The 15086-nt window shown below is 42.2% G+C and overlaps 1 long non-coding RNA gene across 2 annotated transcripts in view; it reads right to left on the reverse strand.

Annotated features, from left to right (window-relative positions):
* Positions 1-313: 313 nt before the first annotated feature.
* Positions 314-15086, reverse strand: part of LOC146517105 (uncharacterized) — a 32573-nt gene continuing 17800 nt past the window's right edge. Inside the window, exons 2-4 of one of the 2 annotated variants that reach the window (XR_014874605.1) lie at positions 7427-7508; positions 6579-6668; positions 314-1763 (exon numbers count right to left, since the gene is read on the reverse strand). This is a non-coding gene — a long non-coding RNA (uncharacterized LOC146517105). The remainder of the gene's footprint in view (positions 1764-6578; positions 6669-7426; positions 7509-15086) is intronic. The other variant, XR_014874606.1, reaches the window with a different exon arrangement.

Below are 15086 nucleotides of genomic sequence, written 5' to 3' on the forward strand. Positions count from 1 at the left end.
CAAAGGTCTGGAAAAAAGAAAGAAAGAAAGAAAGAAAGAAAAAAATATGGTGGCCGGGGTGTCACTACCTTTCTTTCATCTCTTATCAAATCACCCTTCAGCTCCTCCATCCTCCCAGTGCAAAGTGACACAAGTCTCTCATGCTTTTAGTGGCACTTTGAAAAATAAGATCTCAGTGAAGCAAAAATAATCACTCCTTTCAACACTTCACTTCATCTGGCGATGCTCTTCACTCCTCCATTTCGGAGCCTCTTCAATCATAGGCGATGATTTCGGGTATAATTTATGTATTTTCTGTTCGGGGGTGGGGGGGGGGGGGGTGGGGGGGGTGGAAAAGGAAAAAAAAAAGTGACAAGAAGAGCTCCGGCCTGCCACAAACAGGAAGACAAACATCCACACGCACAAGAAATCTGACACATTTTGTACAGCTTTGATCTCTTGCGCTGTCTGACTGTTACAAACGTGACATTTTACGGTCTGATCTGGTCTTTTTAACCCCTCGTGGTAATCCGAGAGTGCGCGTGTGTTTCAGGAACGATGCTAGAGAATTTGCGCGCTGTCTTGAATTCACATTTCTCTTGAGGACAAATTAATGTGTTATGGTTTCATGCTGGCACACGTGCAAACTTCCTTACAGATGTGTTCATCAAGATAAGAACAGACTGGATCGAGTAGGGCGATATGGACACCTCAGCCTGATCTGCAACAAAAAGATTTCGCTGTTTCTTTCTCCAATCAATAATCTTTTGTTGCTTGGATCTTTCCTCTGTGCTGCTCTGCGCATCCCCAGACTGACGCTGTTCAGTCAGTGCTACAACTCTATTAAGCTCAAAGAGAACTGGATAGGTTGTTTTTGGACACTACAAAACAACAAAGCAACCCCCCCCCCCAAAAAAAACCCCAAAAAACAAGTCAAAATGGAGACAACTGTTTAAAAAATATATAAGATTTAATTGTATATCTAGTTGTTTTGTTCATTCCTATCTAGTTCATTCCCTTTTGAGAAGCCAAGGTTTTCCACTTATCTATAACTAATGGGTAATGAAAGCTTGCTGTTTATATTTATATGCAATAATTTTTTTCTTTGTGCATGTGCAGATCGCATTTTAGATTCAATTTCTTTTCTTTTTTTGTGATATATGAGCTGTGACATAACCTGAAGGCTCCTGGTATGAATCTAGTGGATATGAGAACATGCAAATCTGCTGCTTTTTCACTCATTTTTTGTTCAGTCCTTGTGCCTGACGATTTTGTGAGGACTATTTTTTCTTTGTTAAGCCACTTAACACTGATCTATGAATCAGTCAAGCATAAAATGGCACCTAACTCAAGGCATGAACCAGTGTTGTGTCTACACATAACAGACAACTTGGCAAAGAACCACTTTTAAACTTTAGCCACCTTTTAACCAGCAGCCCTGAGCAAAAACATATCATTTGTTCCCATTTCTTTAGTTGAATCTATGAAAAATCCCAAAGTTAAGACAGTTTGACAGGCATATAATTTTATTTTTGCACCAAGAAGGTGATTCCCAAAGATTTATTAGCTGAAACCTTGGCATATCACATGGTGTGCAGTGTGTCCTTAAAAGAACTGAGGAAATTGAACAAGTGGACCATCAAAGAAGAAGTGGTAGGCATAAACATAAAAAAAAAAAAATCTAGAAAAAAACCTGACAGACCTGAGAGATGCACCTGGCCCTTTAGTTGATCCATCTACTGTTCCCTGAAGCCTCAGCAGAAATGGTCTCAGTGGAAGGGCGGCTGTCAAGAAGCAATTCATAAGGAAGGGAAACAGAAAGAAAAGTCTGAGGCGTGCCAAAGTAACAAGAACCTGACTGAAAATCAGCCGCAACAGGTCTGATGGAGTCATGAATCCAAAAGTTTTGATTGAAATCATCATCAGTGTGTATGAAGGAGGTCCAGAGAGAGGTACAACAGCAAGTGTCTATTTACATATTTCAAATTTTGATCCAGGATGCAATACAATCTGGAAAGTGTCTGGTAACAACTTTATTTTTCGGTGTCACATGTTTGTAAGTTGTTGGACCTATTTCCCATTTTCCCAACAAAATATAAAGAAATGAAGAGGGACTCAAGACTTCAGCACAGTACTTTTCACATTACGACTTAATGAAGTTTTCCCAAATACCTCAAGAAAAAATCTGAAGAAATAACACAAGCAGTTAAAATAAAGTGTTGCTTTCACATGTACTCAGACTGCTCTAGAGACACTGAAGGCACGCTGTCAGGAAAAGGTCAGTAAAGTATAAACACACACACACTCAAAACTCTTTTCAGCATAGGAACACAACGAAGGAAAAACTTCACGGCATGTTGAGTTCATCATTTATATCTGGAGCTGTACGAACTGTTTTTCCAGTACAGTCATTGTTATTTTTCTGTGAGGAACTTTAAAACAGATGTTCAGATGTAGTGTTAGTTTGAACTGGATTTGAAGCAGAAGCAAACCAGAGAAACAGTATCGGCCCTTTCTCACTCCTCCTTCTCTTGTATCCACAGAAGCACACACACACACACGCTTCCATCTGAGCCAGGTCACTTAGGACCACTGCCTCATCACTTTAACTAAGTTACACAATCCTCGCCTCTGCTGTCTTTTAATCCCCACTTTCCCTCCTCTCACATCACCCTCCTCCTGCACTCGCATCTGTGTGCATCTGTGTGCATCTGTGTCCCCAACTGCTGTGCAATTAAAGAGAAATGAGCAGTGCTGTTAGTTCATAAAAAAAAGGGGGTGAAAAAACATAATGTAGTTTGCGTGTCACCATAAATTTGCCGCATGCTAAAAATTTAAAAGAGCTTATGAATAATTCGAGGGGAGCGCAAAGGGGAAGAAGGGTGGCGGTGGCACTCGCGGGCTGGGGTGGTAAAAGAAATAGAGTGAATGTGGAGGAGAAGACAACAAGAGAACAAGGTAGGATGGAGGGGTGTGAGGTGGGGGGTGAGGTAGAGAAATGACACTGTTATTCATCCAGGCCTTTGTCACAAGTTTGGACTAAAAGACGCGAAACTTCAAGCGTGCGCTCTCCCGTGGGTGAGATACTGCAGTTCAAACAAAGTAAACAACTGTTTTACTCTGATGCACACTTTAGTCTTGCTGGAGGCTAAGTTGCCTTCCTGCTGCAGCTGGTATTGTGGCACACTTTGCCGACAGGGGAGAGCGCGAAAATTGTTGCGGAGATCTCACAGTATTCTAACCGAGTGTGGCACGCCGGAGACTCAGCCTTGTTATTTACATAAGACGAGCAGGTTGGCTTTCATGAACGAGGAGCCGCTCAAGTAGAAAAGGGTCATGAACGCAGTGTGACACGATACAAATATGCGCTTGCTCGCGGAGAACTTTAACTGACGGAGACGAGGATGCCCATCTGTGAAGAACAGCGGTCCTTAGTGGCTTTATTGCATTTCTACTGAGCTGCATTTGGCAAATTTTGACCCCTCATTTTTGGTCTAAATGTGAACTGCCACAGTGATGATCACCTTTGATGGGGTCATTACAGCCTGTTATAAACTATTCAAAAAGCACAGCTAAATTGTGCTGTAAATTGTGAATAATGCAATCAAGATCCAGTACATGCAAAGCAAGAATGTGAAAAACATACAAACAGAGAAAAACAGATAAAATGGGGCAGAAAAAAACAAAAACAAAGAAAAAATAAAGCAACGTAGCCTGAGGTGAGCTGCAGCTGTTTAGTGAAATGATAAGACTTTAATGTTACTGTTTCACCTGGTCCAGGAGAAAATCTCCCACAAGAACACATATCAAAGCACCTGTTTTTTAAAAGAGGATTACACCGAAAACACGCAAGCGTTTGTGCAGGATGCAGGTTGTTTATCTGAATATCATCAAGTCCTCAGTCTGGAGGCCACCATTTATTCCCCCTCTTAAATGTGGGATTTGGGCTTCACTTTAAAAAAAAGAAGAAGAAGAAGAAGAAGGAAGAAAGAAAGAAAACAGCCTTCAGCCTTTCTACTGTAGCAATTTAACTTCTAACAAAAATACACACAGGTTGGGAGTGTGATGATCCATGTAGAGCAGCAAGATAAATAAGGATTAAAGCCAGTTTAGTTTAGAGACGCACGCAGTAGACGCTCGCGGTCGTGGAGGAGAGATTAAACAGACGGACGTTGTTGTGGAGGAGAAAAAAGCGAGCGGAGAGAGACTCATGAGAAGCTGCTCGCCTCCTTTGAGCTAATTACAGTCTAAATACAGCACTACTGTCTTTACACAGGTTACTTATGATCTTTAGATTCTCATTCTCATAGAAGCGGGTCATAAAACACCCATCAGCTAGTCTGCTGATTTAACCTCTGGGGCTAATGGTCAGTGTTTCTGCGATTCCAGTTTAGCCAGTTGATATTTATTCTCCACTTTCACAGTTGCAGATATAATGAGTTGCAGATAAATAAATTAAGAAAATGTAATAGAAAGCTAAATCATGGTTAATACGGACAACAGCCGATAGACAGGCATTTCCATGTCAGAATCAGGCTTTAAACGCACACATAAAGCAGAGAAACGTTTTCATAAATACTCATAAACAAGCAGGATACAGTAGAAAGGTTCAAAATCTGGGCAGTGCTAGCTTAGCTTTGTTTGCTGCAGAACAGTTGCTTGATCAGACATGTAATGTCCATTGCCTTCAACAACTTCCAACAGATTCAACGTGCTTGATTTTATTTAAGCTTATCACACAAACACGTGCATCGACTGAGTTTTTCAGACACGCAATAACAGCGTGTATACAGTAACCAATCAAAATAACCCTCAACACCCCCCTCACAATCGGACAAATGTTACCACACACAACAAACTGGCGCATTGCTTTCTGCTCAAACGTACATACTAAATAAGATATGGGGGAAAATGAACCCATTTCCCCTCTCGTTACTTTCAAATGCAAATTGGGTCCTTCATTAAAATGTGTGGCTAAACTTCATTAGCAGCAGATATTGATTTTCGAGGCTACGACGATCTGATAGGCCCTATAGGCAAGTGAAGGTACAAAGGTTTGTCTAAATGCTAACTGGTAGTATGTGGCTGGCGGCTAAGTGCAGTTCTGGCTCTGAGAGATATGGAACATCTGGAGAGGTAACATTTACATAAGCTTCTCTTTGTGCATGGGAACCTTCATTAACATTGCGCTGCTTTGAACTGAGGATGAGATGGTAATATGGATGAAACTGAAGTTAGGAGTAGAGGCATTGTTGCAACCATGTGCTGATTTCTTTGAGGGTATTTCCTGTTCTATTTGCAGAAACATGGTCTTAATATCAGAATTGTAAGCGTCAAACTGCCTGGGCCAAAAACTACTCAACTATTCTGACTTCAGTCTTTAGGGTCCACAATGAATAGAAACATACACAAATAGCGTTTCACTGACATAAATGAGAGTTAATTGTTTAATTTGCTTAATATTGTGAGCTAAGTTAGCAACATGTTCGAATATGACAACTGCTGTGCTGCTATGATAGCTTGGATTGGTCTCCTGGTAGAAAACAAAAGTGTGCAAACATTTGCACACACACACCCACATAGGCAACTCAGAGTGCAGCATCTTGTCGAAGGATGCTTCGACATGAAGACTAGAGAATTGATCCACAGACCTTCTGATTGGTAGCCACCACCTGCTATGGTGCTACGTAGCCTAATGTCACAAAAATGCATGAGCCAGACATTTCTGTGCAGAATTGAGGTATAATGAGAGGATCCAGAGGGTCACAAATGTACCTTTCCTGCTGACACACACCTCTGCTGACCGGTCTCCTCACAATGAAACCTCTAGCCCTTTCTTTAATTTCTCCAGCACTCCTCCTCTCTGTGACACCCAGGTCTGCACTATAGACTCTCTCTTAATTCCATCTCATTATTTCTCCAAACATGGTCGCAGTTTGTGGCTCCCCCTCAATCAGTGGCCGGCCTAACCCCCTGATCTCTGGCAAATGGGGGCCCAGTTGTGCGCCACTCCTCACACCGTGTGGAGCACACAAAAGGCCGTGACCCAAATTGCGGAGGATTTAGGCCTAATCTGTCTTTACTCTGTCAAAAAATGGATGGCTTGGATAGAGACCAGAAAAGCAAGAGAAAAAAGGAGGAGGGGGTGGTGATAGTTTTTATAGGATGGAGGGTATAGAAGCATTAAGAGCATGCCCCCAGTTGGGAAAAACATCTGCTCTTCATCATCAGGGTGCTGGTCCAAAGCCATGTTATGTTTGTGAGTGTGCTTGAGTTGGAGGTTGCGGTCGGTAGGCAGGGACTAACATGGCCTGCTTTACATTTTTAAAAAGCAACACACGAGGCATCTCCTAGAATCACGTAGAGTGTAAATTATTGAAATTATCCCCGGTGTCAGTGGTCTAAAACAGCACAACATGATGCAGAGACGTACGTGGCTCTGCCTGCCAGGTCCCCCGACACGCTTGTAAACAACTGTAATTCTGTGCAAAGCAAGCTCAAGTACAGAATGTCCGCGTGTAATTTATTTATTTATCTGCCTACCAACAGGCAGCTGGAGGTGATAGATACTCTGTTTACCCCACTGTGAACATACTCACCCAGGCCACACGTGAAGACTCACAGACAACTCAAGCATCAGCTATGACTGCAGCGTTGCTTCAGATGACTTGTTTTGCTCAAGTCATCGCCTATCACAAAGAGGAGAGAAAATCTTGGTGGTGTTTCTTAAATCTTAAATTTAGCCCTTATTTCTATGATTTAATAAACATCACATTCAACAAAGCCATTATTAAGGTCAAGTAACACTACATCCTGCGATTCCCTGAGTCCTAACACGGTCAAAGAGTCTGTAACAATCTTTTCCAGCGGACAGGAGAGAAGTTTTTTAAAACCCCTTTCAACATTTACTCTTCCTTCCACATGAGGAAACACAGGTAAGTCCTGTATGTGCTCCCAAATTGAGTAAAAGCCTGGCTTGGCTTGAGGGCTCCACAGACGCAAATAGAAGACACAAGAATGGAAGTCCCGAGGTCAGCTGCAGGATGTGACCAGTGCGCTCCAGTAACGCCCCCCCCCACCGAGCATGACCTTTTCAGACCTCCCAAAAACAGTGAGACCGGGTCAAAAACAGGATATACAGATGTAAACAAAAGAACCATGTTCAAGGAAATTCAGCACATCAAATCCGTCCTTGCCACAAGACAACAATTGCGTGCATGTCCGACAGCTCTGAGTGCACTGGGTCAAAGGTCTACATCTGTAAATAGTGACCATTACAGTGGGCCACTTGAGCCAGATTTTATCATTTACTTAGTGTCCCCTTTGAAATGAGATAAAAGCCCCTAAAATTTGCCAAAAAATATTTGTTTTTGTTACAAAAAATGTATCCATGGTGTAAACTCATTAAATCAAATTCAACGTCAGTGATGAACAGTGAGTCATTTACCTTTGAGGAAACAAGAGAACTGGTGCATCTCAGACAAAAATGGATTTATTGACTCTGTTGCACCATCCAGTCCGTCCACTTCCTGTAATTAGATGGTAAAAAAAAAGGATTTTAAAAAAGTAATATTTTCATTAAACTTTCCTATTTGTTTACCCTGTTAATGACCAAGCTAACAATCTTGCAAAATTTGCATAGACTATATATTAAATATGGGGGCTTTCACCCATTGGTTTCTGTACACACATCAAGTGACAGTATAAAACATGGACATAAAAAAAGAAAGAAAGAAAGGAAATGAAGCCAATTTGACTTCTGACCTGCACTCCATCTGAAGGCCACCAGATGGCGAGAGTTGTGGCTGAAAAAAGTGGACACTTATCTCTGGTGTGCTCAGTGTCAAATGACTTGTGACTGACAAGTCATACAGTCTGTGTTCCCATATTTGGAAGAGAGGGTATAGTGTTAAGTTAGCAGCTAATGCTAGCTTGGTTAGCATACCTTGACTGCATAGTTGTATCAGTGAATTATTGCTAAACTCCAAATAAAATAATACTTACTTATTAGGAAAACCTGGATACAGCATGCCAAAATATCTGTTAAATAACTGTATTTAAAAAAGGCACCAAAGCTCCAAACATAATCAAGACGTTCAGTTCACCAAAATATTAGCGAGGGACTTCTTGAAGGCAGCTAGCAGCCCATTTGTCACTTAAAGCAGCTCAATAAAAATCTAAATATTTAAGCGTCAATACAAAGGGCCAGCCTTAAGACACCTCTAATTTATTTGCAGTTTTTAGTCCTTTATTTTCCTTTGTTTTCTATCTCAGAGGTCACCACTTGATAGTAATCTAGCTAGCTACTCTATGCAAACTTTTCCCATGTTCAGCACCTCAATAACAAAAAATTACATACAATACTGAGGAAAAAAACATGCCAGTGTAAACCAGTCAGCCAGTTAGCTACAGTGAAAATAGAAATAAACCCTGAGAACCACTCTCCAGCTATCCTAGCTGGACTAGTATTTTATGAGGTGACATGCTGGATGCTAAATCTAGGAATTTCCTTAAAACCTCTATAAAATATAATATAATAATATTATGTTGGAGCTTATGTCAAAACCTCAACGAATGGAAAATCATTATCTTTAAATAGGAGATGGGTTTTTTCTTACTAATCTGCTCACGTCAGGTTTAGCCTATTGTTATATTCACAGGTGAAAAGTCTTAGTTTTAGGACTTTTACTGGCTCAGTGATATTTTAGATAAACCTGAAGGAGAGATAATGACGCCTTTTCCCTGTAAGCCCACACATATACTGGACACTACACTGCCCTGCCCAAGCAGAAGAGCTGTGCTTAACCAGCCCCAGGGAGCTAGATTATGAAGAACAACCATCTGATTTCTTCTTCCTCCTCAGACCCCTTACTTTTCCCCCAAAACCTCCCATCTCATCACCGCCTCTTGCTCACCCCAGCCTCCTCTCACTCGTATGATTAAGGGTCAAGCGTGCCACCTCGTCTCCAGGCCATCATTAAAAGGGCGACAGAAAAGAGAACGAGAGTGAGAGAGAAAGACACCCTGGCACACAGGGCTAATGAAAGCCATGAATCACAGTGTGGTCTTTAAAGAACATATTAGTGGCATCATTAACTCTGCACAAAGGCCAGAGCCGGGGTGAACAGACAGGTCGCTCCACCAGTCTGCTGCCCCACCCCCTGCCACCCGCCCCTACCGTTCTGCCTTTCATATCCCCAAGAGCCGCCTCTCATTAGAGAAGCACCCACACTGCCACATATGTCCCACAGTCCTTGACTATTTGCCTGATAAATTTGAGAGATGTCTAACCTAAAATAACTGGCACAGCGTATTTTCAGAGTGGCCCAGACAAACTCCAAAACATAAAAAAACAAAAGCTCCCACTTCTGCTTTCACGAGCAAACAGCAGACATAGATTCGGTGGACATGTTCCTCTTAACCTGCCACTTCCTGTTTGAACAAAAACAACTCTCCCTGCAGACGCCCTGCAGCAGGGGCCTGTGGGCGCTCCTCACGGGCAGTGACCTTTTCACACAGCCTCGGGACAAAGTGGGTCTCTCAGCTCACCCTGGAGCAACACCCACCACCACCACCACTTCCCTCCAAGTGCCCCTTTCCTAGCCTCCTTAGATACGCAGGACCTGATGGTGTTTGCTGGTAGATGCTGGAGCCTCTCCATCAGAGGTGTGTCTGGAGCCCCCTGTGCTCGGGGAGTGAGCCCAGGCCTCATTAGGCGCTCCATGATGAAATGATCTGAAAGGCCCCAGCCTCAGTCAGCACCAGCCAGCACCAGCCAGCAATCACAGCCTGAACTGGAAAAGCTCATCTCAGGGCCCCACAGGCGTTAAATCATGGATAACCTTCTTGTTTCTCTCGCAATCTAACTATCTGCACCCCCTAACTTGCTGTGTCTCACTCAAACTATGTATGGTTCGCCTCTCCTGTCTTTTACTCTTTTTTTTACTCTTTTACCCCTCTTTTACTGCATCGCTCCTGCCTGCCACCCCCCGCCTGCCTGCATAGGTCTTCACTCTATTGCAGCTACTCACAGACCACACTGTACTGTACTTTACTGCTTCACTCACCAGAGACATCAAAGTTTAACACCTACAACTTACAGCTCTCAGTCGCATCTCATCTCTCACTTTCCATGTTCCTCTCCCGGATTGTTTCTCCAAGCTTTTCATCATGCGTTGTAATTGCAATTCTTTTTTTCTGTCTTTTTAACTCTTTACCGCACCGGTGTCCTTCTCTGACCATTGACTTTTTTCTTCCATTTTTCTTACGGCAAGACACATTTAAATCTTTTACAGCAATAAAGTAAAGTTCAACTTTGGAGAATTTAAGCAGCATCTACTGGAGATATGGTTGAAGATTTAAATTTATAAGATAACATCATATATTATGCAGAGAAGCACTAATATACGATTACAATACTTAAATATCTAAACATCTAAAGTCAAGCTCTCTTTTCCAAGCACAAGAACAATTATGGTCAACAGCATGTAGTCGAATAAAAATGTGAGTTTTTGTTTCCTGTCACTTTTATTTGATACATTATTTAACTGTATTATCATTGCCAGCACAATGTTATAAGTGCCTGATGTGCAGGCAATTTTTATTCTGCTGGATAGTTTAATATATGCCACCACATTACATTACAGTCTATCTGTCTTTCTATCTGGCCTTGACACTGATGATAAGATTCGGTTCCTGCTTTGAAATTATAATCATAATTCCCTTCAGATGAACCGCACCGGTGACATGCAGGTGCCTGCAGGTATGCAGGTTTGAAGCATAGCCGGCTCCGCATGCGCCACCGAAAGAATCAAAGTAACAGCTCTCTGGGAAGCAGGGTGCTTGAGTACCTATCAGAGTAAAGGGGAGTGATTTTAGGGGACAGTGAAGAGATATTAGTGCCTCATTCCTGTGAGGTATTACTCGCAATCCAAAACAGAGGAGTGGAGCAGCGGGAGCAGATGATTGTAAGTATTATGCTGCCTTTCTTGAATATATGCTTGAATAATTGAACGCCACTTAGTCCCATTTGAAAGTTTGAGCGTGTTGTGGATCAACTGCACCTATGGCGGGTCAGTGTGGCTAGCAGGGACAGGTATTTACACTACGGCTTCTAATATATTCATGAAATGCAGGGCATGAGAATTTTTCTGAAACCCTCACGTATCTAAGTCACAACACACCGAGCCATGGATAATTAATGACTGTCGCAAATGCTTTATTTCTGCAAGCAAAACATCCCTCCCCTGCCCTTAACTCCACACCTTGTATGAAAAGCATAATTCTATAATAAAGCTAGTTTAGGGGAAACCTAATGTTATATTAAAGCAGAGTTAATCTATGCACGGGGAGCCTTCTTACCATACATTATTATGCGCTACAGAATGCTTTAATGTGCAAAAAAGACCCTCTTTTTTTGGCCAAGAGTAGACATTATATCACCACAGGTTAATAAAACTTTGGGTTTCTTAATTTTTCATAGTGGTTAGTGCATATGTAAATATTTAATGAGGTCTTTATGCTCCAGATATTCCAACAAAAAGGTTAATAAGCTCTAAGATGGAAGATAGGGTATATAATCGCTAGTCTGTCCTACAGAGGAAGGAGGACTGGTGGAGAAGTAATAAAAAGGCCAAAAGAAGGAGGGGAGAAGGATACAAAATGACACTTTAACGAATATATAACCGAGTCTTTTATAAATGTGTGCTTGTCTGGTGCGGGACTGCAACAAATGTTAAAACTATTAGAAAATAGCATGTTTTTGTGAGCACATACACAAACGTATTAAAGGATTCTGATGATGTTTGCTGTGGATTATCGCTTAAATATCCAACTGAGAAAGATAACAGCCCGCCAGTCGATTTACTGGCTAATCATTTCAGCCTTACATTAAGGAGACACTCATACAGGACACACGTTAACAGGTACAGCAGTCAAAATGTAACCTTTAGGCTGTCCCTGACTCAGTTATAGGCTCTCAATCGAGCGGCGCTGTTTCTGTTTAATTAAACAAAGCCGCCAAACAGCAAACAACTGTACTACTTAATGTAATTTATGAAAAAAATATTAATGAATAGCAGAACTGTTAACAGCAGCCCTCTATCAGCACTTGAGTGCCCTCCATGTAAGGCAGGCATTTCATTTCTACTTAACAGCCACACGTGAACCTTATAAAATAAAATCTACATACTGAAATCAGCTGGGAAGCCCGAACGCCGCTTTCATTTAACTCATCTTCCACCATTACGGCATGAAAGCCCTGTCCCGTCTGAAGCATATAGCTCTCTCCTTAATTAACACACACTGTGGTGTGTTGCAATATCAAATTAATATTTCAGGGCTGCTTCGTTTTTATGGCCACTACCATTTGAATAGGCCTTAATAGAGTGACAAGACATTCCCACTGAACACTGTCCCATGAAAAATGCACAAGCCACTTAAAACCAATGGCTAGTCACAAGAAGACACTTGGCCCCTCAAGACAAACCATGACTTCTTTCCTGATGAGAGGAAAGCAGGCATATTTTCAGCACCCACTGAGGAAAGTAATGCTCTCCCCAGCGCACACATCTGTTATGAAGATTGGATGAAATGGTTTGATAGTGAAACATTAGCTTCTTTTAAATCTCACGCCTGGTGAGCATTCTTCAAGTGTAACGCAGGGTTAATAATTAAAGTGCCCTATTCGCCATAGTATTAATTGTCAGGGCCATCTGATAGTCTTCTTGCCAAAAAAAAAGAAAGAAAAGAAAGCCTTGGACTCAGAGGTTGCTTTAGCATATTTGAGCTGAACATCTGGCTGCAGATGAGCTCATTATGAATGGAAATACAATACAAAGCAGAGCAGACTGAAAAGGTCTGTACTGAGACTGTTTTCATAGGCCCGACGGAGGCTTAAAATAATCAATACATCTGAAAGAATACGGGGTTAGAAGGTCGAAAGAATTCTTCGGGGGTGGCCGAAGGTCAGTTTATTCACTTACTAATATATGCTGCAAGCGACTAAATCCTGTCGACCTCATTTGAGTCAAATCCGTCCCAAAAGACCTGTTGGTGATTTCTTTTGAAGCCCCTCCAGACGTTCACGCAGGCAGCATATTTAGATGTTTCCGTCGGTGCACCTCTGCCTCTTTAACCGTTTCATCAGGCGGCACACACATCGGATCCTCTCCTTCATTCTTTGATTATCCAGCACTTGCCCCAGTGTGATTACGAGTAGTCAGTAAATACAACTGTGTTTACAGGGACGTAACATTATTAGGGCTTGCAGCGAATCGAGCTCCTCTAACTGTGCAAACTGCTGAAATATTAAAGCCAATAAGAGTCAAATAACATCTGGGGAGGTCTGGCAAAGAGAGGGAAGGAGAGAGAGTGAGCAAAGTTGTTGACTGTAATGTCCTGATCGGCTAACAAAGCACCTGTGATAATATTCTCTTTAAGCGTTGTTCTAAGTACGGGACTTGTCTACTAAAGTGTTTTAGAGAACTTTTCATAACTGCAGTCAGTAATTACACTGATGGCACCTGTAAGAATGCACAGTCCACATACCTATGCACACTGATAGCACAAAGCTACATGAATGAGACAAAATTAGAAATAGCTCTGATTCTCTCGAATTGATCTAACTTCTATATAAAATGTAATTTTTAAAGATGAAACATGAGAGTTTTCCGCTTGTGATGTCGGACCCCAGCACACGCTCACACCCGCCATGGTTATGGTGACACACACTTCTTTTATTATATACTGTGGTTTTGGCTTGACGCATGGGACACAGACACTCCCGCTCAGTAGTCGCTCTCTTTCTTCCTCGACTGTCACTGAAACATAACAAGAATCTCAATCTCGTCCCAAACACCTGTTCAGCCCCGCCTCCGCGCCACCCCGGGAGCTCACCGTGCCACCCCTCCTCTGCAGCGGGCCAGAGACCACACCCACGCCACACTTAGTCTTTCATTTTAACCTTCATTTAACCACAATGTGAAATTCTTAAGATTAAGACTCACTTTTGCCCCAGTGTTCTGAGCTGACATAGACAACATTAACCTGTTTTCTTTAATGGCAGAAGACGTTTCTGGAAAAACCTGCACAAGCACGTGGAGAACATGCAAAGCTCCACATTGAAACCATAACCCTTTTACTATGAGACACTGTGCTCCTCATGGTGAAAATGCTCTCTCTCTCTAGAAAAAACAAATGTTAAGATATTTCCTGAACCTTTACCTTTACCTTTACATTAAAGCTATTTAAATAGAAAGTGATTCAATGCAATGAGAAAACAAAACCAAAATGGAGAAAATGTACAACACACAGTGAATCTAAATATATAATCGATTCAGTCTATAACAAAGCCACAGATGTCCCTCCGCATATTTGATTTTAACAGATTTTTAGAGTGTTATTGTGCAGCAAATAAATGCTATGGAGGAGAAATGAAGAGGGAAACGCTTCTCAGAGAGTAACTGGTAATGATGATTGAAGGGTTGAGGGAGGAACAGAGGAGGAGATGAAAAGAATTTGGGATGACAGGATGAGACAGGAGAAGAAGAGGACCCCACACGAAGGGGGGCCTGAGAGGCCGTCTGCAGCGTTGCCTGATTGACACACAATTGCAACGCTGCTGCCGGGGCACCTCCCAGAGTTTGGAGAAACAGCACAAGGCGCACCCACTGCGAGCAGGCAAATACACCTGTTCATACAGCCAAAATGACAGGTAGGAATACACAGAAAGACAGAAGCACACAGGCATATGGTGAGGAAGAAAAGTAAGGTATTCTTTGTCTGTCATGTGAGAGCTATTTCTGAATCAAAGGCAGGTGAGATATGCATCCATTGATCTGCAGCAGGAAAGAGGGGCTAAAGCTAAAAGGGAAGCAGCTTCAAAAGGCGCATAAAGGAATAAATAACCTTCAGGGGGAGACTATTTAGGTAGAGGCTGGTTTATAATTAGGCGGCAGGCCTACTGCTTAGGATCACTAGTACATCTTTGCCACTGCTGATTGAGTGTGTGTGTCACTGGGTTGACCGTGCAAAGGGATCGTGCAACCTGTCAGCCATAATTCATACATACAGTGCAGAGTAGAGCCGTGCATCGGCTCGCTGCAGTG

The sequence above is a fragment of the Neolamprologus multifasciatus genome, chromosome 6 (assembly GCF_963576455.1).
Source record: "Neolamprologus multifasciatus chromosome 6, fNeoMul1.2, whole genome shotgun sequence".
Lineage (NCBI taxonomy): Eukaryota > Metazoa > Chordata > Actinopteri > Cichliformes > Cichlidae > Neolamprologus > Neolamprologus multifasciatus.